The sequence below is a fragment of the Dendrobates tinctorius genome, unplaced genomic scaffold (genome assembly GCF_039654945.1).
Source record: "Dendrobates tinctorius isolate UK_male_01 unplaced genomic scaffold, ASM3965494v1 ptg000157l, whole genome shotgun sequence".
In the NCBI taxonomy this organism is placed as follows: Eukaryota; Metazoa; Chordata; class Amphibia; order Anura; family Dendrobatidae; genus Dendrobates; species Dendrobates tinctorius.
Genome location: NW_027361824.1, coordinates 2,935,972 through 2,960,090, shown reverse-complemented (window position 1 = coordinate 2,960,090; position 24,119 = coordinate 2,935,972). Strand labels below are relative to the sequence as shown.

The window sequence follows — 24,119 nt, the reverse complement described above, 5'->3', positions numbered from 1 at the left end:
TGTTTCCATACCTATAGAAATATACCTCCCTTTGCGTCAAAAACAGCTTCTTTCTTTCTGCCTGGAGGTTAAAGTCTGTTTCTGTATCCAGTACTTTTTGGTGGCAGGGGAGGGATCTGCAAGGAAGTTAGCGTAGGCCTTTCCGAGTTCCTCTGTTAACTCCCCATAACTCTGTAAAGTGCGCTTTTTCAGAGAGAACACATAAGCCATAATTTTCCCTCTAAGTACAGGTCATTTTGATGTCATGCAATATCAGTTAAGAATTCCTGCCACCACATCCTGAGGGAAAAAGCAAAGGAATCGTCTTGCATATAAAAAACTGGGGAATCTCCAGAGGAAGTCAGTGCCTTTCTGATAGGTCTCTCTCAGGTCTAGTAGAACAGGGGAGTGGTCCAAAATAATGAAATCTCCAATTATTATGTGTATTAGTTTGGAAATCAGGGGGAGAGAAATTAGGACGTAATCAACCCGGGACCACGAATTTTTAGCGTGAGAAAAAAAAGTGTACTCTCTGCGGTCTGGATGTAAGAACCTCCATGCATCTTTTAGAGAACACTGCGTCACGAGAGGGGCCATAACTTCTACTAGTTGAAGTCACATGTTTTCTGTCTTCTAAGGTAGATAACACTGAATTAAAGTCCCCCTCTATTATTTTGTTAAGGTTCTCCAGAGCAAACAGTCTTGAGGTGGTGAGATAAGCTGTGAACATGAGAAATGTTTTGGAATGTGGTTGTCTGTGGTGTTAAGAAGGGACCACTAGAAGACCCTGAGTATGTCCTGTGACAGAGTTGTATTTGATGGTAAACTTACTTTGATAAAAAGTGAAAATTCGGTGCAAGAAATGGAAAAGTGTAATGAGAGGAAAAATTTAATTTGGCTAAAGTAGAAATACATTTATAAAACACTGCACTTCCAGAAGTAACCCTCCTTGTGGGAAGCCATGACACTTTTTTGTTGATTCAGGAGCCACTAGAACCTTAGTACATCCCGAAGGGATACCGACTATTGGACTGTCTGCTGCCTGCATAGTGGTAAAAGGAGCAAGTGGTAAGAAACCCTAAGATGAGGCATCAAAGTAGCTGATATATCAGGAACAGACCCAATAGGACATTTCTACATAGTTCAGAATAATAGCAAACATAGACCCAAGGAAAGTATGCCAGAAAGAACCATAATAGAGTCCATAAGGCCCACAGTTAGATTTTCTAATCTACTGTATATGCCGAGATTTTCAGCCCATTTCTTTGGGCTGAAAGTCTCCCTCTCGGCTTATACGTGAGTCATATACCAGGGGGTCGGCGGGAGAGGGGGCAGGGGTGTCAGGTCATACTTACCCTTCTCCTGGTCTCAAGCTCCTTCCTTGAGCGGTCACATGGTACCGCTCATTAAAGTCATGAATATGCGCATATTTATTACTTTAATGAGCGGTACAATGTGACCGCTGAAGGAAGGAGCCTGAGACTGGGAGAAGCAGGGGGGGCTGCAGAGACTGCGCCAGGAGGGGGTAAGTATACACCTGTCGCGGGTCCATCGCTGCACGCTGCTGTTTCCAGCTAATGAATTTTTTCCCACGTTCATCAGTTCACCTCAGGTCAGCCGGGGACTCCGCACAGCCTCACTGACGTCCCTGGCTAACTGATGAGCGTGGGAAAAAATGCAGGAACTTTCCCACGCTCATTACTTCATCTCAGGGCAGCCAGGGAGGCTGCACAGAGATGAACTAATTCATTCTGGCAGTGGTTTAGAGCGGGCTGGTCGCATTAGGACCGGTCCCGTTCTAAAACACTTAACCGCTTCTGATGGATTGCAGCTGGGGACCTGACTGACCAACGGAGAGGTAAGGATATTGTTGTTTTTTTTGTTTTAGTTTTGCTACAGGTCGATGGTTTATTTATGGATTAGCAGAGGAATAAATCTGGTCAAAAACTTGGTGTCATTATTTCATTAAAAGAATTTTTAATTAATTTGTTTTTTAACCGTTTAATAGTCTAGGGTTAATAATGGATCGATGTCTTATTGATACCTCTCCATTATTAATCTGGCTTAATGCCACCTTCCAATAAGCAAGGTGGCATTAACCCATTAATATTACCCCATATCCCACTGCTACACAGGAGTGGGAAAAGAGGGGCTAAGTGCCAGAAAAGGCGCCGGGGTGGATTTTTGTAGCCGGGGGGGGGGGTCAAAAACAATGGTCCCTCTCAAGGCTATTAAAATCTGCCCTCACTCACTGGCTTTACTTCTCTTGGTGAGAAATTGTCACAGGAGCCCATGCAATTATTTTCAATGAATTAACCCCTTAAATTAACACCTACATGTCCCAAATTTTGCACATAACCTCATCTAATTATTGGTCAGACATATAAAAAAAAAAAAATGATATGGTTAACTGTATGTAAACCATGTGTCATTTCATGTCGGGTTTTGGAATGATTTTACAGAAGCCGGCAATTGATTTAGCGGCTATTATGCTATGTAGAACTTCATGAAATATAAATATACATGTGTCTCAATGACATAGATAGATAAATGTCTATTCCTATTCTTTCGTTTGTGTTTTAACCTGTCATTGGGCTCCATTATATGTCCATTTTGCAAGCTGATGACAAAATCTCGGCAGACGGATGTCACACGGACGCTCAGATGCGAATCACATCCTTGCATAAAAATCGGATGACAGACGGATCACTGTTCATGAGACATTTGTGCGATTGTGGTCCGTCAAAATCGGACCGATTTTTTTGACGTTGAGTGTGACTCCAGCGTTAGAGGACTTGTTCAAAGACTAGACTGACTCTGCCATAACAAAAACTATGTATCAAGGAATGAAGATCTTCTGTGAAATCTGTCAAAAAGAAATCTGTCCCCAATGTGTACAGATAAATGATTTTATTACAAGATGAGGGAATGTTGTAATAATTGTTATAGAGTCCTTTCTTTTATGTATGAATATATACACATGATTGCATGTATGACATTTCTGCTCCTAGACGTAGAAACTCCTTTCAGCTGACGTGTTGAGAAGACATGGGTGTTCCTTTTGTGAATGCTTAGTTTGCTTTCCTTGTCTTGCGTACAAATAAACTGTCATCCCTTTTACTTCTCTGGTAACGTAGATAAGGGAAGCTGACAGTTAAGCATATTCCATCATATGTACTATTTTGCAAACTTTGTATTTTGAACGCCTTTCTGTTCTTCTACTTAAACTCTAAGAATCTGTATTGGGTCAGACAGGTGACTGCTCACATCTGGTGCGGCCGTCATTCTCTCTCCATGCCGGCATGATCAATAAAGAACAAATCATCTTATTCAGGGCTGGATGATTTCTAATTGGAAGACTACAACTCCACTGACACTGCTGGCGTGCCGTCTCCTCATCAGCGGTGTCAAAACTCGCTTTCCCGGGGCTTATGTGAGGTTGTTACACCACAGGAGCCATGCACAAAAATTAATGGAGTTTATAGGGCAGCACAGTGGCTCAGTAGTTAGCACTGCAGCCTTGCAGCGTAGGAGTCCTGGGTCTAAATCCCACTAAGGACAACATCTGCAAGTTTGTATGTTCTCCCCGTGTCTTTGCATGGGTTTCCTCCCACATTCCAAAGACATACTGATAGGGAATTTAGATAGTAAGTCCCATTGGGGACAGCAATGATAATGTATGTTAAGCGCTGCGGAATAAGATAATCTTTAGCGCTATTAGCTTTATCCTTTTGCAGCAAACATGACAAGAAACAACCCCTTAAAGAAGATCCAATTTTAATTGAAACGATTCCAACATTCTCAACATTAAAAAGGCTTCTCCCCTATGTGACATCTCTGATGGTTATCAACAGTTGATTTCCAAGTAAAATATTTCCCATATTAAGAAAATGATAAAGGCTTCTCCTTTGTGTGACTGCTCTGATGTCTAACAAGATGCTCTTTCCGGTTAAAATATTTCCCACATTCTGTACATGAAAAGGGCTTCTCCCCTCTGTGAGCTCTCTGGTGGCGATAAAGAACCGATTTCCGGGTAAAACGTGTCCCACATTCTGAACAGGAAAAAGGCTTCTCCCCTGTGTGAGTGCTCTGGTGCTTAACCAAATCTGATTTCTGGTTAAAACATTTCCCGCATTTTGAACAGGAAAAAGGCTTCTCCCCTGTGTGAGTTCTCTGGTGGGTAATAAAATTTGATTTGTGTGCAAAATATTTCCCACATTCTGAACAGAAAAAAGGCTTCTCCCCTGTGTGAGTTCTCTGGTGCTTAACCAAATCTGATTTCGGGTTAAAACATTTCCCACATTCTGAACAGATAAAAGGCTTCTCCCCTATGTGAGTTCTCTGGTGCTTAACCAAATCTGATTTCTGGTAAAAACATTTCCCACATTCTGAACATGAAAAGGGCTTCTCCCCAGTGTGAGCTCTCTGGTGGCTATCAAGAACCGACTTCTGGCTAAAACATTTCCCACATTCTGAACAGGAAAAAGGCTTCTCCCCTGTGTGAGTTCTCTGATGTCTATCAAGAACAGATTTCAGGATAAAACATTTACCACATTCTGAACATGAAAAAGGCTTCTCCCCTGTGTGAGTTCGCTGGTGGGCAACAAAATTTGATTTCTGTGAAAAACGCTTCCCACATTCTGAACAGGAAAAAGGCTTCTCCCCTGTGTGGGTTCTCTGGTGAGTAACAAGCTCTGATTTATATTTAAAATATTTCCCACATTCTGAACATGAAAGTGACTTATTTGCTTTAGTTTGTTTTTTAATGCCTCTTTTATGACTTTGATGTTCCTTTGTAGTCGGTAATGAATCAGAAGTTGGGACCTGTTTCATAGGATCAGATGACAGATCTTTACTGTGAATGGATGATGGTATATCTGGAATCACCTGTCCCTCTGATCTCCTGGTACAGTTATCTGCTAAGATAAAAAAAAAACAAATTATTTTTTTTGTTTTTTTTATAAAATATCCTTGAGTTTTATACTTTTGAACATTTCTATTTAAACTGTCCATAAAAATGGCAAGCTATGTAAAAAACTTTAAAGGGAACCTGTCAGCAGTTTTGGCCGATATAAGATGCAGCCACTGCCTTTCAGGGCTTATCTACAGCATTCTAAACGCTGTAGCTAAGCCACTGATCTAACCTGAAAGATAAGAAAAATAACTTTATTACACTCACCCATTGGGGCGGTCCGGTACGTTCTGATGGGTGCTGCAGGTCCGGGTCGGGTGCCTCCCATCTTCCTGCGATTCCGCCCTCCTGCTTGTGTTATGGCTCCCCGGCATCGCACTCCTGCACAATCGTACTTATCTGCCCTGTTGAGGGGAGAGTAAAGTACTGAAGTGTGCAGACCCCGGGAAAGGTCAGAGAGGCCCAGCGCCTGCGCACTGAAGTCCTTTACTCTGCCCTCATCAGGGCAGATAAATATGCCTGCGCGGGAGCACGATGCAAGGAGTGCGGCATCCCAAGATGGAAGGCACTTGACCTGGACCTGCAACATCCATTGGACCGGACCGCACAGGACCGCCTCCCGGGTGAGTATAATAAAAGATATTTTTCTTATCTTTCAGGTTAGATCGGGGGCTTATCTACAGCATTACAGAATGCATTACAGAATGCTGTAGATAAGCCCTGACAGGCAGTGGCCGCAGCTTATATCGGCCAAAACAGCTGGCAAGTTTGCTTTAACCCCTTTATGAAGTAATAACTCTGGAGCTTCCATGGATCCTGGTGATTCTGACAGTGTTTTTTCATCACATATTGTACTTCATGATAGTGGTAGAATTTATGTGATACAACTTGCATTTGACAAAAAAACACGGAAATTTGGAGAAAAGACTGAAAATTTCGCAATGTTCCAACTTTGAATTTTTATGCCTGTAAATCACACAGATATGTCACAAAACACTTAATAAATAACATTTCCCACATGTTTACTTTACATCAGTACAGTTTTGGAACTAAAAAAAATTTTTTGTTAGGAAGTTGTAAGTGTTAAAAGTTGACCAGCGATTTCTCATTTTTACAACATAATTTTTTTTTTTTTAGAGACCACATCACATTTGAAGTCATTTTGAGGGGCCTATATGATAGAAAATACCCAAAAGTGACACCATTCTAGAAACTGCACCCCTTAAGGTGCTCAAAACCACATTCAAGAAGTTTATTAACCCTTCAGGTGCTTCACAGGAATTCTTGGAATGTTTTAAAAAAAATTAATAAAACAAAATAATGAACATTTAACAAAACAATATACTCTACTTCAAATCCAATTTTTTTTATTTTACCAAGGGTAACAGAGAAATTGGACCCCAAATGTTGTACAATTTGTCCTGAGGACGCTGATACCACATATATGCAGGTGAACCACTGTTTGGGACCATGGCAGAGCTCGGAAGGGACGGAGCGCCGTTTGACTTTTTAATATAAAATTGGCTGGAATTGAGATTGGACGCCATGTCATAGAATCATAGAATCGTAGAGTTGGAAGGGACCTCCTGGGCCATCTGGTCCAACCCCCTGCTCAAAGCAGCATTCGCTAAATCATCCCAGTCAGATGTCTGTCCAGCCTCTGTTTGAAGACTTCCATTGTAGGAGAACTCACCACTTCTCGTGGCAGCCTGTTCCACTCATTGATCACTCTGTCAAAAAGTTTTTTCTAATAACTAATCTGTGTCTCCTCCCATTCAGTTTCATCCCATTGCTTCTAGTCTTTCCTTGTGCAAATGAGAATAAAGATGATCCTTCTACAATGTGACAGCCCTTTAGATATTTGTAGACAGCTATTAAGTCTCCTCTCAGTCTTCTCTTTTGCAAACTAAACATTCCCAAATTCTGCAACCTTTCCTCATAAGACAGGGTTTGCAGACCGGTCACCATTCTGGTCGCTCTTTTCTGAACTTGCTACAGTTTGTTGATGTCTTTTTTAAAATGTGGTGCCCAAAACTGGACACAATATTCCAGATGAGGTCTGACCAAAGAGGAGTAGAGGGAAATAATGACTTCACGTGATCTAGACTGTATGCTTCTGTTAATACATCCTAGAATTGCATTTGCCTTTTTTTGCTGTTGCATCACACTGTTGACTCATATTCAGTCTGTGATCTATTAGTATACCCAAGTCTTTCACATGTGCTGTTGCTTAGCCCTATTCCTCCCATTCTGTATATGCTTTTTTCATTTTTATTCCCCAGATGTAGTACTTTGCATTTTTTCCTGTTAAAAACCATTCTGTTAGTTGCTGCCCACTTCTCCAGTTTATTTATATCTTTTTGAATCCTCTCACTCTTCTCTAGTATTAGCTATCCCTCCTAGCTTTGTGTCATCAGCAAATTTAATCAGTTTACCCTCAATTCCTTCATCTAAATCGTTGATAAAGATGTTGAACAATGCAGGGCCCAGGACAGAGCCCTGTGGTACCCCACTTGATACATTCTTCCAACTGGATGTGTAGCCATTTACGACCACTCTTTGGGTCCGATCACTAAGCCAGTTATGAATCCACCTAACAGTTGCCTTGTCCATTCCATACTTAGTCATTTTTTCAATAAGGATTGTATGAGATACTTTGTCAAATGCTTTGCTGAAGTCAAGATATACTATATCTACAGCATTTCCTTGATCCACCCAATCAGTGATTCCATCATAGAAGGAAATTAAGTTAGTCTGACATGACTTATTAGCTACAAACCCATGCTGACTCTGTTTAATCACTTCATTCTTATCCAGGTACTGACATACATGTTGTTTAATAATTTGTTCAAAGATCTTTCCTGGTATAGAAGTCAGACTCACCGGCCTATAGTTGCCTGGGTCCACCTTCTTCCCCTTTTTGAAGATAGGAACAACATTTGCTCTTCTCCAGTCTTCTGGGACTTCTCCTGTTCTCCAAGAATTTTCAAAGATTATGGAGAGGGGTTCAAAAATTTTTTCTATCTCCTTCAGTACTCTGGTGTGTAATTCATCTGGACCTGGATACTTGAATTCATTTAGGTTAGCTAAGTGTTTCCTCACTATCTTTCTGTTTATAGATATCCTGGATTCTTCTATTCCCTTAATAGGACAGTGAAGAACAGTTGATGTTACATTTCCTTTCTGAGAGAAAACGGATGTAAAATAGGAATTTAAAAGTTCGGCCTTCTCAACATCCTGTCTTACCATTTCATCATTTTCATCCTGTAAAAATCCTATAGCATCTTTGACTTTTCTTTTACTTTTGACATATCACCAAGATCCTTTATTATTGCTTCTGACATCTCTTGCAAGCCTCAATTCATTGTCAGCTTTAGGTAATCTGATTTGTGCCCTGCAGGTTCTGCAGACAGCATTATATTCTTCTTTAGATATGCCTCCCTCTTTCCATTTTATAAACATTTCTTTCTTCCTTTTTAGCATGTGCTTAAGTTCTGTGTTCATCCATCCTGGTTTCCTTAAATGCTTCCTATTCTTCCCTCTTTTCAGAATTGTTAACAATTGTGCTTTGAGAATTTCATTTTTCAAGATTTCCCATCCTTCCTGGACATGTCGCGTTTGGAGAGCCCCTGATGTGCCTAAACAGTGGAAACCCACCACAAGTGACACCATTTTGGAAACTAGACCCCCTAAGGAACTTATCTAGATGTGTAGTGAGCACTTTGAACCCCCAAGTGCATCACAGAAGTTTATAACGTACAGCCATAAAAATAAAAAATTTTTTTTTTACAAAAATGATCTTTTCGCCCCAAATTTTTTATTTTCACAAGGGTAACAGAAGAAATTGGACCCCAAAAGTTGTTGTACAATTTGTCCTGAGTAAGCAGATACCCTATACACTAACGTTCAAAAGTTTAGGGTCACTTAGAAGTTTCCTTATTTTTGAAAGAAAAGCAATTTTTTCCAATGAAGCTAACATGAAGTGATTCAGAAATACACTCTATACATTGTTAATGTGGTAAATGACAATTCTAGCGGCAAACGTATGGTTTGTAATGCAATATCTTCATAGGTGTATAGAGGCCCATTTCCAACAACCATCACTCCAGTGTTCTTATGGTACTTTGTGTTTCCTAACTGTGTAAGAAGGCTAATGGATGGTTAGAATACCCTTGAAAACCCTTGTGCAAGTAAGTTAGCACAGCTGAAAACAGTTTGGCTGATTAGAGAAGCTATAAACCAGACCTTCCTTTGAGCTAATTGAGAATATAGAGCATTACATTTGTTGGTTCCATTAAACTCTCAAAATGGCCAGAAAACTGAAGATTTCCTACAACGGTGTGTACTACTATCTTCAGGAGAGCACAAACAGGCTTTAATCAGAGTATGTTATTTCATTTTTTGTTCGGCGGTATGATAAAGCATTGCATTTTTGCCTTTTTTATGCGGTTTACTAAAGGGGTTAACCAATGGGACAGTTTTATTGGTCGTGTCGTTACGGACGCGGCGATACTTTTTTTTTTTTTATTTACATAGTAATGTATTTATTGGGGATTTTTTAAAAAATATTTCTACACTTTTTTTTTTTTTTTCACTATTTTACATTGTCCCAGGATGGGACATCACTATATAAAGTCAGATCGCTGATCTGACACTTTGCACAGCACTGTGTCAGATCAGCGATCTGACAGGCAGTGAAGGAGGCTTGCCGGTGCCTGCTCTCAGCAGGCTCTGAGAAGCCACCTCCCTGCAGGACCCGGAAAGGACCCTGCAGCCATCTTACATCGCGTTGTTCTGAGGGAAGCACGCAGGGAGCCCCTCCCTGCGCGATGCTTCTGACAGCCTGTCTGCCGCTCCATGTTTGATCACAGTGTGCCGGGGTTAAAGTGCCAGGAGCGGTCCCGAGCGCGGCTGATCGCGTATGACGTACTATCCCGTCCATGGGCATTCAGGCCCAGGGCACCTCGACGGGATATTACGTCCACTGTCAGAAAGGGGTTAATTATGTACCAATGAGGCAGTAGTGTGCAGTGTTCAACTGTTTGTTCATTCTGCCTCCGAAATATAGAATAAAAAGAAACCAATCGATGTTATGTAGGCAAAAATAATACCAATTCTCATCTCACACAAACAAGTCCCCACTCAGGTCCATCATCTGTCAATGGAAAAACAGAGGTTCCCGCACTATTAGTGGCTCAAAGGCTGTTGAAAGGTAACAGAGTTTCTATAAACCAATCCAGCAAAATCCGCTCTCACTTCGGAGTCTTGCAGTGTGCGCAAACATCATTAGGATCCCTGTATTTAGCAATATAGTGAGAAGAATCCACTTTATTTATGGTTTGTGTCTCCTGGAGCACAATCTGGGCACTAAGTGCTGGGTAAGAAAATGGAAAATGTGCAATTTTCACTCTCCAACATCCACTCCGTGTTAATTTTCGGAAAGTGGCTGTGGAGTCAAAATATTCACTCCTCCTATAGATTATATCCTTCTCTACTCCCCCCCTTATCTATTCTTCCCACAACCGCGTACAAGACTTCTCCCGTGCTTCCCCCATACTCTGGAACTCTCTGCCGCAACACATCAGACTCTCACCATCAATGGAAACCTTCAAGAAGAACCTGAAGACCAATCTGTTCCGACAAGCCTACAGCCTGCAATGATCCTCGGTCTACTGAACCACCGCACCACCTGCTCTACCCTCTCCTACTGTATCCTCACCCATCCCTGTAGACTGTGAGCCCTCGCGGGCAGGGTCCCCTCTCCTCCTGTACTTGTGTGTCCCTTGTCTTACACATGTTTATTGTACTTGTCTATATTTCCCCTTTTCACATGTAAAGCGCCATGGAATAAATGGCGCTATATAAATGCATAATAATAATAATTATAACCCTCAGTGATTTAATTTACAAACTGGAATCACTTTATGGATATTTCAACAATTCTGGTTTTCAGTCATATTAGGGCCTCTGCGTATGGTGTGTCCAATCACACCTGGGATCTGTTCCTGCTGTCCAGCTGGAGAAATCTGCTCCCTGCTTCAGCCAATTGGAAAGTACCACACCCTACTAAAGCTGAAAGCACATGGCCGGAATCTGCCAGATACCGCGCTGCTCTCCTCTGGTTCCGTCCTCTGTGCTCCGCTCGCTGTTATGACCGTGGCCCGTTAACTGACTGCTCTTGTGTCTTCTGATTCTGTCCTTCTGGTTCTGACCCAGCTACCCGACTATTCTTCTTGCCATCTAACACCACAGAATAGCAGGTAACACCATGGTCCAAGCCTTGGGGTCCCAGTGTAAGCTCAGATCCATGTAAGGGTGTTAAAAGGCGATGAGCAAGGCAATCCTTGGGATATGGAAAGCAGAGAAGATAGAGCCATAGGGCCAAGCATGTTCATGGTGGAAATCTCCTGAGCTGCCAGGTGACCCAATACAGTGAGTCTGCAAACTATTCCACGTAAAAAGAAACTCCAAGCGTATGTGGCGCTAATCACCTGAGGATTTCTTGAATACATCCATTTCCAGTGAAAATCTATTACTAAAAGTTCATTTATTTTCTCAAAAATAAAAAATAAAATAATTTTTTAAATGTTTTTAAAATGCAGTACAACACGTTTCGGCTATTTTTACAGTGCAGCCTTCATCAGGTAACAAAAAAACAAACAACATGTAAAAGCATCATCAAGTGGTGTTACACCCCCAAAGCTTTGAGGTTCCTAGAAAGGATTAGTAGGGCGGGACCCGAAATCTGTCACTCAGGTTCTCCTCCCCGACAAATATCTACATAGTAGCGTCTAAAGAGACTCAGTTTACTTATATACACAGTACAGACCAAAAGTTTGGACACACCTTCTCCTTCAAAGAGTTTTCTTTATTTTCATGACTATGAAAATTGTAGGTTTACTCTGAAGGAATCAAAACTATGAATTATCACATGTGGAATTATATAATTAACAAAAAAGTGTGAAACAACTGAAAATATGTCTTATATTCTAGGTTCATCAAAGTAGCCACCTTTTGCTTTGATTTCTGCATTGCACACTCTTGGCATTCTCTTGATGAGCTTCAAGAGGTAGTCACAGGAAATGGTTTTCACTTCACAGGTGTGCCCTGTCAGGTTTAATAAGTGGGATTTCTTGCCTTATAAATGGGGTTGGGACCATCAGTTGTGTTGTGCAGAAGTCTGGTGGATACACAGCTGATAGTCCTACTGAATAGACTGTTAGAATTTGTATTATGGCAAGAAAAAGAAAACGCTTTGAATGAGGTGTGTCCAAACTTTTGGTCTGTACTGTACATCTAATATATAAAGCTGAATGTGTGTGTGTGTGTGTGTGTGTGTGTGTGTGTGTGTGTGTGTGTGTGTGTATGTATACGTACGTCCAGGATTGGCATCTGTGCTGTCGCAGCTACAGCCACAAAATTTGGCACAGTCACACGTCTGGAACTCGAGGCCGTCATAGGCTATGTTGTGAGGCGAAATTTTAACCCCGCACGTTCCAATTCACCAACCAATTTTGCCCCTAAGTACATAACGGGGAAAAAGTATGTATGTGTTAATGTCAGGGATTGGCATCTGCACCGTCGCAGCTACAGCCACAAAATTCTGCACAGTTACACGTCGGGACCCAGAGAGCCTCAAAGGCTATGTTGTGCGGCGAAATTTTAACCCCACGCGTTCCAATTCACCAAACAATTTGGCCTATTATTCTTATCATTTCTATGGTGTTATCGTCCTTCTGTAAAGCTGGAAATAATTTATTACCGTGCCAACACAGACCACCCTCTGACAGACTGCAGTGGGAGCCCAGTATCACACAGGATAGGATTAGATACACGGCTCAGCAGACAGTATCACACAGGAGAGGATTAGATACACGGCTCAGCAGACAGTATCACACAGGATAGGATTAGATACACAGCTCAGCAGTCAGTATCACAGGAGAGGATTAGATACATGGCTCAGCAGTCAGTATCACACAGGATAAGATTAGATACACAGCTCAGCAGTCAGTATCACAGGAGAGGATTAGATACACGGCTCAGCAGTCAGTATCACACAGGATAGGATTAGATACATGGCTCAGCAGTCAGTATCACACAGAATAGGATTAGATACACAGCTCAGCAGTCAGTATCACACAGGAGAGGATTAGATGCATGGTTTTTATGTGCAATATAATCATTATAATTTGTTATAACTAACCACAGTGGTTTACTATGCCCAGGCAGTCGACTTATATTCGAGTATATACGGTAAATATGATTGTAAAGATAATTCACTTGAATGTATTATCAAAAACACTATTATCATCTCTACATAAATCAAAAGAAAGCAATGCTGGAAAAAAAAATAAAAATCCATATACTCCATTTGAACGTGTCCGTGCGCAATGAGTCATCCACAGCTCAACAGTAACTTAGGTATCCAGAGTTACTACCACTAGCAGCTAACTGACTATATGCGTGGGCGTATCCATGGATACCTAAGTATTGTAAGGCCCTGTGTAGGAGTTAATTGACATATCTAATAAGGAGAGGAGCTCTCCCTGGTGACGAGTTAAGGCATAAGCCTTTTTTGAAATTTAGCCTGTGAGGCAACAGTGGGGGGCAACATTGCAAAGATGGATCAAATTGATGGCGCTGCTGCACGCAGAGAAGCGAATCGCAGACAGATGTGTAACCTGCGTCTTAATGAAACAGAAGACGAACAAAACTGTTGAAGAACTGCTGATGCAGCCTGACAGAGGGCGGCCAGAGCAAGAGAAACGAAGAAAGTAACTGAATCACGTAGAACATTTAATGCTGCACGACAACGAGCAACACGCAATGCACAAAGTGATACACAAATTTCACACGGACGAGAACAAGATGAAGACGTGTCCAAAATGCAAGAGTCACTCAACGACGGCAAGGTAGGAGTGGCAGAAGAGGTACACCAGGTATTTGTGTTTGCTGTTAGTCTGCACATACGCCAGTCTGGTGCGTGGTTACACCCCATTGCGAGGTCAGTCTGGTGCGTGGTTACACCCCATTGCGAGGTCAGTCTGGTGCGTGGTTACACCCCATTGTGAGGTCAGTCTGGTGCGTGGTTACACCCCATTGGGAGGTCAGTCTGGTGCGTGGTTACACCCCATTGGGAGGTCAGTCTGGTGCGTGGTTACACCCCATTGGGAGGTCAGTCTGGTGCGTGGTTACACCCCATTGGGAGGTCAGTCTGGTGCGTGGTTACACCCCATTGGGAGGTCAGTCTGGTGCGTGGTTACACCCCATTGTGAGGCCAGTCTGGTGCGTAGTTACACCCCATTGCGAGGTCAGTCTGGTGCGTGGTTACACCCCATTGCGAGGCCAGTCTGGTGCGTGGTTACACCCCATTGCGAGGCCAGTCTGGTGCGTGGTTACACCCCATTGCGAGGTCAGTCTGGTGCGTGGTTACACCCCATTGCGAGGTCAGTCTGGTGCGTGGTTACACCCCATTGCGAGGTCAGTCTGGTGCGTGGTTACACCCCATTGCGAGGTCAGTCTGGTGCGTGGTTACACCCCATTGCGAGGCCAGTCTGGTGCGTGGTTACACCCCATTGCGAGGCCAGTCTGGTGCGTGGTTACACCCCATTGCGAGGCCAGTCTGGTGCGTGGTTACACCCCATTGCGAGGCCAGTCTGGTGCGTGGTTACACCCCATTGCGAGGCCAGTCTGGTGCGTGGTTACACCCCATTGCGAGGCCAGTCTGGTGCGTGGTTACACCCCATTGCGAGGCCAGTCTGGTGCGTGGTTACACCCCATTGCGAGGTCAGTCTGGTGCGTGGTTACACCCCATTGGGAGGTCAGTCTGGTGCGTGGTTACACCCCATTGTGAGGTCAGTCTGGTGCGTGGTTACACCCCATTGGGAGGTCAGTCTGGTGCGTGGTTACACCCCATTGTGAGGTCAGTCTGGTGCGTGGTTACACCCCATTGTGAGGTCAGTCTGGTGCGTGGTTACACCCCATTGTGAGGTCAGTCTGGTGCGTGGTTACACCCCATTGTGAGGTCAGTCTGGTGCGTGGTTACACCCCATTGGGAGGTCAGTATGGTGCGTGGTTACACCCCATTGCGTAGTTCGTAATCCCGGAGCGTGGCCAAAGGGCGCGCAATCACTCATTTTTCACTAAAGGAGGAAAGTAAAATTCTAAAGGTATGTGCACACTTTGCGGATCCGCATCGTTTTTGGACGTGCGGAATTGCATCAAATCCGCAGCGTAGTGCACAGTCAATGTAAATCTATGGGAAATGGAGATTTGTTGTGCACACGCTGTGGAAAAATCCACACAAATGCGCTTTTTTCCCCAGCAGCATGTCAATTCTTTGTGCGGATCTGCAGCGTTTCTGCACCCATTGATTTCCACTGAGTCAGTCACATCCGCAGCAAAACCGCAGATGTAAAACAGATCTTATAGATGCGCCATTTCTGGGGCGGCTGCAGGCTGGTGTTTGTAGATGGGGGGGGCAATATCCATGGCCCCTTCCTAGGCTATAAATATCAACCCGCAGCTCTCTGCATAGCCTTTTTTGGCTATTAATTATAGGGGGACCCCATGTCATTTTTATTTGGGGCCCCCCTGTTTTAATAGCCAGTAAACGCTATGCAGACAGCTGCGGGCTGATATTCATAGCCTGGGAAGATCCATGGGTATTACCCCTTTCCCAGGATATAAACATCAGCCCTCAGTCACTGGCTTTCCCTCTCTGGACAAGAAAATTGCAGAGGAACCCACGTAATTTTTTTTAAAAAATTAAACAGATATTGCGCTTAAGGCCGGGGTCACTTACGAGAAACTCGCACGAGTCTCGCATCAATACCCGCCACTGCCGCCGGAACTCGGGACCGACAGGTGAATATAGCATATACTTACCTCCCACTGGCACGTCTCTGCAGCCTCGTTCTCCCTTCCTTGCTTCAGCGGTCACGTAGTACCGCTCATTAAAGTCATAAATATGCACATATTCATGACTTTAATGAGCGGTGTCATGTGACCGCTGTAGGAAGGGAGACCATGGGACAAGCAGGGGCGCTGCAGAGATGTGCCAGTGGGGTCAGTATGATCTGACACCCCCGCTCCCCCACCTACCCCCTGGCTATATGACTCGCGTATAAGCCGAGTGGGGGACTTTCAGACCAAAAAAATGGGCTGAAAACCTTGGCTTATATGCGCGTATATACGGTACTTTGTTTGAAGAGCACCTGTATACTCCCGTATTTACCTTCCCTCCATTCACATTGGTATTATTTCCTTTCATATTATTTATTTTTGTAACCTCTAATTTACTTCGAGCTACAATATTTTTCACTGTCGCCCCTCTCCTAAAAGTTATTCCTGGTTCACAAGGAAGCATTTTCCCAAGAATCACATCTTTTTTTAAAATATTCCAATATTTTTTTTATAAGGGATAAGGTTTCTCCTTGTGGAGAGTGACATACCAGCTCTGGCTTGTCAAGGTAAGGAGGCCTATTCGCTGTGTATGCAGAGCGCCACATAAAGCCCCGCCCACAGCCCCGCCCTAGAGCATCTCATTAACTGAAAACTTCAAATAAAGATTTACTGTTGTCGATCATAAAAGCGAAGTTTGGCCAAAAAGACTGGACCTGGACCTGTAGGGGCCATTTGAGCACAGAAGGGAGAGAAGGGAAATTCATCCAATAAGATCTCAGGGATCTAGGAAGCCAACACCATCATTACCCTCCGTTTTCTCTGATCCATCATAATACTTTTCTTGAAGTGATTTTCTAACTTGTCAGCACATTCTACGTACGCTGTCATTTGGCTTCGTAGTTTACAGTCCTGGGCAGGTAACGGTCAGCGTCTTCTAATCCCAGGGGGTAGGTGGATCCTACAGGTTGTACGTTCTATAGAAAAGGGCTTTCAATGCCCAAAGTCATTAGAACAGTTTTGGGTGGAGGAGAATGTTGTGGTCGGGAACCTAAATGGTGATCACACGATTGTGATACGGCCGGACTACACCACCGATAAAGCAGCCACAGCCGGTGACTGAGAGGAATCTGTGACGTCTCAGCAGTCAGTGGTCACTACTCACCTGGGTAGTCATATGTGGGAATCTCCTCTTTACACCGCTCATCACCCCTCACATATGTCTCTGTAGTATTAATATGGGTCAGATCTTCACCCTGAAACAAATATTGTAAAAGTCACAGATTTAGAAGTCCCATCTATGATCAGCTCTAATCCTGCCATCTCCACCGCTCTCATTACACAAGTATAAAACATATAATACTGGTGGATAAAACAAGACTGAGCACAAGACCTTCACAGCCGTCTACACATCATAGGGGAGATCTCCTGACACCTTCTCTCCATCTACCTGATGATCCTGAGGAGCACTGGGATCTTCTTGTTTACAGTCCTGTGGGAGAAGAGGACGGGGACATCTCTCTGGTGTTGTCCTCTTACTGGATAGATCTGGAGGAAACACATACAGGGACTGAATTCATTCTCTACATACAGATAATTATAGGCCGTGTGTATTTAGTCCTGTCTATTACCTGGTGATGTGAGGGGCTGGGGAACCTCCATCATGACGTCCTTGTACTGATCTTTGTGTCCTTCTAAATACTCCCACTCCTCCATGGAGAAATAGACAGCGACATCCTGACACCTTATAGGAACCTGACACATACAATCATACCGTCATCCCCCGATCCCTTCATAGTGTTACTGTATAATGTCCCAGCAGTGTCACCTCTCCAGTCAGCAGCTCCATCATCTTGTAGATGAGGTCTAGGATCTTCTGGTCTTTGATGTCCTCATGGATCAGGGGGTGAGGTGGAGGCCCCGTGATTGGGCTCAGGGGTCTTCCGCATCCCTCAGACACAGGGTCCTGACAGCGATCACTAGAGGTCTTCTTCACCACTGTGTAATCCTGGTTATGGAGAGACACAGTAATAAATCTCACTACAGACATTTCCAGAGTCCTCACCTCTCCAGTTCTGTCCGTTATTCCCATAGATAAGAATGATGGAATGTGACGTCATCAGAATCTCTCACCTCTCCAGTGAGACGGAAGAGGATCTCTAGGGTGAGGTGTAACATCCTCTCCGCCATCTTGTCTCTGTCCATATCCATCTTTGATGGGTAAATCAGGAAAATTCTCTTGTATAGAAAAATTCCACTGAGAGGATCCGATATTGTAGAGACCTGAATGAGAAGAAGATGATCCGATGTAACACCATAAGAATCCTGTGTAATAATACAATTACTGGAGATAATAAGGGAAACATATGAGGAGATTTATTATCTTACAGGGTTTAGTTTTCTTCTTTACATCTCTATACCGTATTTTTCGCTTTATAAGACGCTCCGGATTATAAGACGCACCCCAAATTTTGAGGAGAAAAATAGGAAAAAAACTTTATTTTTAATAAAATGGTGGTGCATCTTATAATCCATGCGTCTTATTGCTTTCCAGGGGTGGTGATGGAGGAGGCCGGAGTGGAACATTGCTGCTGGGATGAGGGGGTGTTTTGATGTGCAGCGTGCCGCTGCCGGTGTCTGTTACTGCCGCCGCCCTCTGTCCCCTGATGCTTGCCACCACCGCCACGCTCTGTCCCCCGGTGCCTGCTTGCCACCACCGCCGCACTCTGTCCCCCAGTGCTTGCCACCACCGCCACGCTGTCCCCCGGTGCCTGCTTGCCACCACCGCCGCGCTCTCCCCCGGTTCTTACCGCCACCACCGCGCTCTGTCCCCCCGGTGTTTGCCGCCATCGCCGCGCTCTGTCCCGTTCTGAGGGTACTTGCCGCGGCACTCTGTGCCCTGATGCTGCCGCTGCGCTGTCCGCCACCGCCGCGCTCCTGTCCCCCGGTGGTTTCTTCCGCCCCACCGCCGCCGCCGCGCTCTGTCCCGTTCAGCGTGGGGGGGTCTCTGTCGCTCCATGCCTGCTTTCTTCCTGGAAAATGGCCGCCGCGCATGCGCAGACGGACATCTCGGCACTGAAATCTCGGGAGATGAGATTTCAGCGCTGAAATCTCATCTCCCGAGATTTCAGTGCCGAGATGTCCGTCTGCGCATGTGCGGCGGCCATTTTCCAGGAAGAAAGCAGGCATGGAGCGACAGAGACCCCCCCACGCTGAACGGGACAGAGCGCGGCGGCGGCGGTGGGGCGGAAGAAACCACCGGGGGACAGGAGCGCGGCGGTGGCGGACAGCGCAGCGGCAGCATCAGGGCACAGAGTGCCGCGGCAAGTACCCTCAGTGGCAGCGCAAATGTATATCCTCTTTGTAAGACGCACCCCCTTTTTCCCCTCAATTTGGGGGGAAAAAAAGTGCGTCTTACAAAGCGGAAAATACGGTATATAAAAGTGAATGTATGTATGTGTGTGTGTGTGTGTGTGTGTGTGTGTGTGTGTGTGTGTGTGTGTATCACCAACCAATCACGAAGCAGACCAGTAGAGGGAGACATTTCTTCAAATTCAGGGCTCAATAAAAATGTAGGGCTGAAAGTCTATAGAAGGGAGAAGGACAGAGAGGTAGGTGAGCTGGGGAACAGCAATGTGAATGATAGAAGGGTGTGGAGCATAACGAAAGCATATCTCTATATACGAAAGTGAATGTAGGCGACAACACCTCAGCAGACACTGCCATGGTGGGAGACATCTAGCATCCCTGGGAACAAACTCCCAGCCATTGTCTGCCCCCCAGAAAGGAGCAGAGAGCACAGGACAGAAATGAATCACCCCCTCCCTGCCCATATACCCATATATTAGGGGTAGTAGTCCAGCGGCTGGGACGGGATGATGTGGGATATTAGGGGTAGTAGTCCGGTGGCTCTGGCTGACGGGATGATGTGGGATATTAGGGGTAGTAGTCCGGTGGCTCTGGCTGACGGGATGATGTGGGATATTAGGGGTAGTAGTCCAGCGGCTGAGACGGGATGATGTGGGATATTAGGGGTAGTAGTCCGGTGGCTCTGGCTGACGGGATGATGTGGGATATTAGGAGTAGTAGTCCGGTGGCTCTGGCTGATGGGATGATGTGGGATATTAGGGGTAGTAGTCCGGTGGCTCTGGCTGAAGGGATGATGTGGGATATTAGGGGTAGTAGTCCGGTGGCTCTGGCTGACGGGATGATGTGGGATATTAGTGGTAGTAGTCCGGTGGCTCTGGCTGAAGGGATGATGTGGGATATTAGGGGTAGTAGTCCGGTGGCTCTGGCTGACGGGATGATGTGGGATATTAGGGGTAGTAGTCCGGTGGCTCTGGCTGACGGGATGATGTGGAATATTAGGGGTAGTAGTCCAGCGGCTGGGACGGGATGATGTGGGATATTAGGGGTAGTAGTCCGGTGGCTCTGGCTGATGGGATGATGTGGGATATTAGGGGTAGTAGTCCGGTGGCTCTGGCTGAAGGGATGATGTGGGATATTAGGGGTAGTAGTCCGGTGGCTCTGGCTGAAGGGATGATGTGGGATATTAGGGGTAGTAGTCCGGTGGCTCTGGCTGACGGGATGATGTGGGATATTAGGGGTAGTAGTCCGGTGGCTCTGGCTGACGGGATGATGTGGGATATTAGGGGTAGTAGTCCGGTGGCTCTGGCTGAAGGGATGATGTGGGATATTAGGGGTAGTAGTCCGGTGGCTCTGGCTGAAGGGATGATGTGGGATATTAGGGGTAGTAGTCCGGTGGCTCTGGCTGAAGGGATGATGTGGGATATTAGGGGTAGTAGTCCGGTGGCTCTGGCTGAAGGGATGATGTGAGATATTAAGGGTAGTAGTCCGGTGGCTCTGGCTGACGGGATGATGTAGGATATTAGGGGTAGTAGTCCGGTGGCTCTGGCTGAAGGGATGATGTGGGATATTAGGGGTAGTAGTCCGGTGGCTCTGGCTGACGGGATGATGTGGAATATTAGGGGTAGTAGTCCAGCGGCTGGGACGGGATGATGTGGGATATTAGGGGTAGTAGTCCGGTGGCTCTGGCTGATGGGATGATGTGGGATATTAGGGGTAGTAGTCCGGTGGCTCTGGCTGAAGGGATGATGTGGGATATTAGGGGTAGTAGTCCGGTGACTCTGGCTGACGGGATGATGTGGGATATTAGGGGTAGTAGTCCGGTGGCTCTGGCTGACGGGATGATGTGGGATATTAGGGGTAGTAGTCCAGCGGCTGAGACGGGATGATGTGGGATATTAGGGGTAGTAGTCCGGTGGCTCTGGCTGACGGGATGATGTGGGATATTAGGAGTAGTAGTCCGGTGGCTCTGGCTGATGGGATGATGTGGGATATTAGGGGTAGTAGTCCGGTGGCTCTGGCTGAAGGGATGATGTGGGATATTAGGGGTAGTAGTCCGGTGGCTCTGGCTGACGGGATGATGTGGGATATTAGGGGTAGTAGTCCGGTGGCTCTGGCTGAAGGGATGATGTGGGATATTAGGGGTAGTAGTCCGGTGGCTCTGGCTGACGGGATGATGTGGGATATTAGGGGTAGTAGTCCGGTGGCTCTGGCTGACGGGATGATGTGGAATATTAGGGGTAGTAGTCCAGCGGCTGGGACGGGATGATGTGGGATATTAGGGGTAGTAGTCCGGTGGCTCTGGCTGATGGGATGATGTGGGATATTAGGGGTAGTAGTCCGGTGGCTCTGGCTGAAGGGATGATGTGGGATATTAGGGGTAGTAGTCCGGTGGCTCTGGCTGATGGGATGATGTGGGATATTAGGGGTAGTAGTCCGGTGGCTCTGGCTGAAGGGATGATGTGGGATATTAGGGGTAGTAGTCCGGTGGCTCTGGCTGAAGGGATGATGTGGGATATTAAGGGTAGTAGTCCGGTGGCTCTGGCTGACGGGATGATGTAGGATATTAGGGGTAGTAGTCCGGTGGCTCTGGCTGAAGGGATGATGTGGGATATTAGGGGTAGTAGTCCGGTGGCTCTGGCTGACGGGATGATGTGGGATATTAGGGGTAGTAGTCCGGTGGCTCTGGCTGACGGGATGATGTGGAATATTAGGGGTAGTAGTCCAGCGGCTGGGACGGGATGATGTGGGATATTAGGGGTAGTAGTCCGGTGGCTCTGGCTGATGGGATGATGTGGGATATTAGGGGTAGTAGTCCGGTGGCTCTGGCTGAAGGGATGATGTGGGATATTAAGGGTAGTAGTCTGGTAGCTCTGGCTGACGGGATGATGTGAGATATTAGGGGTAGTAGTCCGGTGGCTCTGGCTGACGGGATGATGTAGGATATTAGGGGTAGTAGTCCGTTGGCTCTGGCTGAAGGGATGATGTGGGATATTAGGGGTAGTAGTCCGGTGGCTCTGGCTGACGGGATGATGTGGGATATTAGGGGTAGTAGTCCGGTGGCTCTGGCTGAAGGGATGATGTGGGATATTAGGGGTAGTAGTCCGGTAGCTCTGGCTGACGGGATGATGTGGGATATTAGGGGTAGTAGTCCGGTGGCTCTGGCTGACGGGATGATGTGGGATATTAGGGGTAGTAGTCCGGTGGCTCTGGCTGACGGGATGATGTGGGATATTAGGGGTAGTAGTCCGGTGGCTCTGGCTGACGGGATGATGTGGGATATTAGGGGTAGTAGTCCGGTGGCTCTGGCTGACGGGATGATGTGGGATATCAGGGGTAGTAGTCCAGCGGCTGGGACGGGATGATGTGGGATATTAGGGGTAGTAGTCCGGTGGCTCTGGCTGACGGGATGATGTGGGGTATTAGGGGTAGTAGTCCGGTGGCTCTGGCTGACGGGATGATGTGGGATATTAGGGGTAGTAGTCCGGTAGCTCTGGCTGACGGGATGATGTGGGATATTAGGGGTAGTAGTCCGGTGGCTCTGGCTGACGGGATGATGTGGGATATTAGGGGTAGTAGTCCGGTGGCTCTGGCTGACGGGATGATGTGGGATATTAGGGGTGGGCTGTGGAGGGAGAGCGGGTCACGGATGTAGAGCGTGGCTGCGGAGGGATAGAACGGGACGGCGGGTGGAGAGTGGGGCTGTGGAAGGAGAGAGCGGGGCTGTTAAGGGAGAGAGCGGGACCCACAGTTAGATACCATGCCCAGGCAACGCCGAGCTTTTCAGCTAGTCTACTAATAAAACCTATATATTTAGGCCACAGACAACAAGCAGTTTCCTCCTCGGAGTCGGCAGCTGAACACGTTCCTCATAGACTCATCTTCCATAACGCTAATTCTCGTCTCATTACCGACACTGGAATCGGCATTAGCAATACTGCAGGAGATATTCATTACACGCGGCATGAGAAATAACTCCTTCATGATGAGGACATCTTCATCTTCTACTACGGCTCTAGAGACAGATTTGGCCAGAGTCGGTCACTGCCTCCATCCCCACCGGCCGTCTATATGAAGGTTTCCCGTCTTCCCCGCACTGGAATCTTCTGTCACGTTAGATCTCAGCTCTGAGTTACACACAGAAATTTGATGAAGCTTTATAAAAGCTTTTTCGTTTCCACAAACATCACGGACAGAAATGATCTGATCCCAAAGTCTCCATGTACAGTGTTTTATGGGGTTTATTTCTGGCCTTAGGCTTTCCTATATTATATCCAGCAGCGTTCCTCCAAGGTATATACCCTCTATTCTTCCCTCCTTTCCCCTACACTCACTCTTTTATTTATTTTTGGAATTTGTATTTTTTGCACTTTATACCATCACATTGGTTTCTCTCCTTGTTGATTGTTTTGCATCACCACATGGTTCTATGCACAGACACTTGTTTGAGCCTATATGGTCTCCATATATTTTATGTCACTTTTTTAAGGAGCCAATGTATAGAGGGATAAAATATAGTTATTTATTAATGGGGAACGCCGTGCTTTATTAACCTATATAGGTGTATATATAAAATTCTTTTGAGCACACATCTTTTTTATATGTATTTGTATTACTATTACTTAATAAAGGTATTTTAATCGTATATCTGTTTTATGACTTTTCTATTATTCATATATCTTATTTAATTTTTATATACATTTTTTGACCAAAATTTGGGTTTTTCTTTGATTCGGTTTACAAATCTTTTCTCGAATGGTCTATCATTCTTCCAGTGGCACACACTTATACACGTTGAAAAAGGTATACTAATAGAATTATAACCATTTCATTATTATTGTTATATATATAAAAAATATATATATATATTTTTTTTTTTTATTTTTTTTTTTCACGTGTTTTTTGTGGTATTGCCTTAAAATCAGGTTAATTTGAGTTATCTATATTACAAGAAAAATAC

The 24,119-nt window shown here is 45.3% G+C and overlaps 1 pseudogene; it reads right to left on the bottom strand.

Moving 5' to 3' along the window:
• Window positions 1–3,739: 3,739 nt before the first annotated feature.
• LOC141051389 (uncharacterized) overlaps window positions 3,740–24,119 on the bottom strand; it is a 45,985-nt pseudogene continuing 25,605 nt past the window's right edge.